The 4,842-nt window shown below is 35.8% G+C and overlaps 1 long non-coding RNA gene across 1 annotated transcript; it reads right to left on the reverse strand.

Annotated features, from left to right (window-relative positions):
• Positions 1-1,700: 1,700 nt before the first annotated feature.
• On the reverse strand, positions 1,701-3,173 carry LOC141337836 (uncharacterized). The gene is made up of 3 exons (XR_012355795.1): positions 3,011-3,173; positions 2,792-2,858; positions 1,701-2,462 (listed from the first exon to the last, which is right to left on the reverse strand). It is a non-coding gene; the product is annotated as an uncharacterized lncRNA (long non-coding RNA).
• Between the last annotated feature and the right edge of the window lie 1,669 nt (positions 3,174-4,842).

Below are 4,842 nucleotides of genomic sequence, written 5' to 3' on the forward strand. Positions count from 1 at the left end.
CACAATATTTCGCAAGTAGCTCTGTGGAAGCGCTGTCCTACTAATTTACTACAGGTCAGAAGGGCACATTCCCCATCTCAATTGGTTTCATCATAACTGATTCTCTTTTTGCATCACAAACTCATTTTGATTTACCTGTTGCTCCTGCAGAAAAATTGAGAAGCCAGCTGAGGCGTAAGTAAACTAAAATGAAGATTAGAAACCTGCACACCCCATTGCGATTGAAAGAAAACCGCCCAGTCAATCTCCACCAAAGCCCCTCGATGTAAGTATATCAATAGAAGCATATTCATGTTCTTCAGAATTGACCATCAGGCATCGTATTAAAATAGTCTAACTGTGAGAAACATCTTTAAATTAAATACATAAGCACATTTGTTCTTTTATCCCAGTCTTCAATCTATAGCGTTTCAGTCAGGAGTGTGGCGTGACTTCTGAAGAGCAGCAATAACATCAAGGAAAATTAAATTTTCATGAAGTGGATTACTTAGTATACCAATGTATAAATGTATTCAAATTATCTCTACACACAGCTCTCGCTGTCATTTTAAGTTATAGCAGAACTAGTTCTAACAGTTTGAGTGCTTGTGTTTTTCCAGCTTCAGCTTTTATGTTTTTTCCCATATGGCAAAAATATAAAATTTTAAATACATGTACATACATAAATATACTTTTATTTTCTGATAAACATTTGACACACTGGAAATTTGCATATATTAGATTTTTTTTCCCTCTGTATGTTTGCCAAATAGCTTGAATAGGACTTTATTGAGATCTTTTTTATTGAGATCATTAAAGAGAGGATAAATAAACAAATAAGTGCATCCGTACATAAACAAAAGCAACAACCTTTCTAAAATATTCAGCCTTGTAGACCGAACAGACGAGTCCCAGGAGAGAGTGCGTAGCTCGCTCTGCAAAACAATAGCGGATTCTCAGAGGCATCAAACAGATGCTATTAGTATCACTGAAACTCTTTTTTATTCTATTATGTTTTTTTTAGTATGCACACAAAACATACTTATTTTCTCTCCTGCCTCTCCTTCCCTGACTGAGGCAATACCTCATTACTGCCTCTAACTGGGTTTTAAACCTCTTTGGGGCACAATCTTGAGGGCCAGGCATTAGGTATTCCCTCTTGCATGGCCCGCTAGCCATTTATCATGCCTTAAACTTACTGTCACGTTAATGCGCCCATTGCCTTATAGCCTGATTGTCTCACTGCATTGCACTGTTGTCTATTTAACAAGGAGTTATACGGTACCCAAGGAATTAATTTGAGGTGGAACACTTGGTCAGCGTCCTGTGGTGTGATTGAGTCTCGGCCCCTTTCCAAACTGCCTCTGATTAATCTTTTATATGCATCTCTACTTGTCAAGGCTTGAGTGACCCTGATTTGTTGTCCAAGAGGCCACATACATATACATAAAAACACACAATACAGACTTTAGACATACAGTTCTTCAATTACTGACGAAACACATAAAGTGTACCTTTAAAGAGACAGTTCAACCAAAAATGAAAATTCTGTCATTAATTACTCACCCTCATGATGTTCCAAACCTGTGAGACATTTGTTCATCTTCAGAACACAAATTAAGATGTTTTTGATAAAATCCAACAGCTTTCTTTTTGTGCACAAAGAAAACATAATTCAACAATTTCCTAAAAAGTTGTTTCAGGAGTCAAAAACTACACTGTTTACTGTGTCTCACAGTTATTTATTACATTATGTTTGATTTACTAAAATGAACCAGCTTATGAGTCAGTCGTTCAGGAATCAGACCACACAGATCGTGCTCTATATGTTTGATTCAGTAAAAAGTTTGAGCTAATAGATTTGTTTCGCAAAGGAAGCACTGTCTTTTTTTATGATAGGACAGTATTGAACATACAGGAAGCTTAGTGGGAGTGGAAACAATATGTTTACAAATTTTCAGGCACTTAATTTACTTTTTGTCTTTGTTTTAGGTTTTAAAAACCTATCTTTGGTTTCTTTTTCCCAGCAAAGTAAGCTATTAACTCACTATTTGTTCCTTTAAATGAACCAACAAAAAACAAACAGCATAAAATCAAAAATAAATAAAATTACAATTTCAGTTGTAACTCAACAGTTTGACAATTTGAATTTTCAATAAAACAAAGTTTTCCTATTTCAACCTTAAATTGTCCAGTCTCTCAGAAAACCAGATTTTGAATTGTCCATAGAGTTTATCCGTCACGAGGGAAGAATGTCTTCATTCAAGAAGAAAGAAAAAAACAGAAGAAAAGTCATTCGATTTCCTACCCTTCGCAGAGTTCACTAAATGGTCTTTTTTCACAGACTATCCAAGAACGGACTCCAGGGGGCTCGCCAGTCCAAACCCTCCTAAGCACCAACAGAAGGTCGGGACAGATCCAAGATACAGACTTCGACAGAGGATCGACTCATGGAAGGACAAAACCACAACAAAAAACCTGACCTTGAACAAACAAGGTCATAAAACAATAATGAATATCTTCATTGTAACAACAGTCAATAACATTGTATCAAAATAAACTCATGAAAATAAACTAATCGTTGTACATATACACATTTTAAACACGACTTGAATATATGTAAATAAATCCTTCAAATAAAGAATATTTTCTTTATATGTAACATGTCTGTGCCTGTTTTTCTACTTTCCAAATACAGCTTTACACAGTTTCACATACATAAATCATACTCACAGATTTAATACCTCCTATTTCCCTTCTTAAACAATAATAACAATTTGATTTGCAACTAGTAATAAGTCAGTTGACTTACCAAAGAGATCGTTAAATACAGAAATTTCCAGAAGGCACCTCGTCTCCTTTAAATCCGTTTCTTTCTCCTTTTTAATCAAAAATACATGCTGTAAACACTTAAGCATTTCTCTGATGCTTATAGAGTACATAAATATCAGCATATCTTTTAATATTCACGAAACTGAATGTGTGTTTTACTCGATTACAATACTAATTTGCTTTTATGAGTATTACTTACAATATCCTTTATCAAAGTTCCTCTAGGAGATCGTTTCTCTTTCTCAATTTCTCATGAAGCAAAATGAAAATATTCTCTTCAGGAAGCAATGCAAAAATAAAGCAAAACCGTTCTCCACATGAATCGATGCATTTGTTAAGCGAGCTGCTGCTAACTCTGCGTACATTCCATGTGCGAAACCCGGATATCAATTTCTCTGCCGTGCCGCATTCAGCGCTCTCATTGGTCCTTCTTAAATCAAAGACGGCTGACTATAGACGTTATGCGCAACATTCTGCCGGGTTCTACAAAACAGCCCTAACTACTTCCGGCTGTCCGCTACTGGTACAGCGAAGATAGGGACGTTCTAAAACACTTAACGTGAAAAACGCTTAACGTGGCTTAAAAAACGACCAGGAAACCCCAAATTTATGTCAAACCTTACTTCTAACAAGCACTAACTACTGTCAAAAGAACGAGCCCTTATTCCACAGATAAAGTGAATAATATCACGTTAAGCGTTTTCTCCCCCATAGAAGCCCATTATAAGGAAACAGCTTAACGTGGTTTACCTCAATAGCGATCAGGGAAGACCAAATTTATGTCAAATGTTACATATAATAAACACTTGCTGCTGTTATTCAGCATATAAAGTAATCGCTCCCCTATTCCATTACAAAAAAAAGCTTAACGTTAACGTATCTTAACAACGACTGGGAAAAAACAAATTTATGTCAAATGTTACATATAATTAACACTTGCTGCTGTCAAAAGAATGAGATCTCATTCAGCATATACAGTGAATAATATCACGTTAAGCGTTAATTATTTCACATAGAAGTCAGTTTAACGTGGACGCTTTGACGAATTGAGAACATTGTAATTTTGTTCAGTTTAATTTTGTAATAAGCATGAAAGTTAAGACAGGTAGCCTACATTTTATCCTGCTGTCTGTAATGATCAGTCCTTTGCGCAGACCTCGGTGAAGTTGGCACGCATAAAAAAAGAAATGTTCACCAAAACTATCATTTGTTTGTGCTCGATTTGTGCTGTTGTAATGAGAGTCAAATATATTTCCCCTTCCTAGAAATAACAAAAACAATTCGAGGCAGTGATGTCCCTCTCCACCCTGCTTGGCAGCAGAGTTTAAAAATAAATCTATTGTTGCCAACCGCAGCTCCGTTTTTGTGTGGTCGATTGTTCCAATAGAATAGAATGAATATTCTATTTTTTTCTCTACCGTAAAACATTACAAATTTCTGGAGAAAATGTGATGGCACGCAAAGTTGGTCCAAATTCATGACTTCTTTACTATAAGTAAAATTTGACAGAAGACGTGGTTAAAGTACGCTAAACCAGGCTAAGCTGAGTCCTTATAATGGACTTCTATGGGGAACGCGTAACTTGATATTATTCTCTTTATGCTGCTCGTTCTTTTGACAGCAGAACGTGTTTTTTTTTTTTTTTCTATGGGGAATAACGCGTAACATTATACGCTGAATAAGAGCTCATTCTTTTAACAGCAGCTTATTTTGTAAGAACGAGCAGCATAAAGAGAATAATATCAAGCTACGCGTTCCCCATAGTGCATGGACTCAGGCTGGTTTAGCGTACCTTCTGTCAAATTTTAATTATAATAAAGAAGTCATGAATTTGGAGCAACTTTGCGTACCATCACATTTTCTCCAGAAATTTGTAATGTTATATACGTTAAGCCACGTTATTTCCTTATCTATGGGGGACGCTTAACGTGATATATTCACTTTATATGCGGAATAAGAGCTCATTCTTTTGACAGCAGCAAGTGTTTATTAAATGTAACATTTGACATAAATTTGGTCTTCCCTGATCGC

The sequence above is a fragment of the Garra rufa genome, chromosome 7 (genome assembly GCF_049309525.1).
Source record: "Garra rufa chromosome 7, GarRuf1.0, whole genome shotgun sequence".
Taxonomy (NCBI): Eukaryota; Metazoa; Chordata; class Actinopteri; order Cypriniformes; family Cyprinidae; genus Garra; species Garra rufa.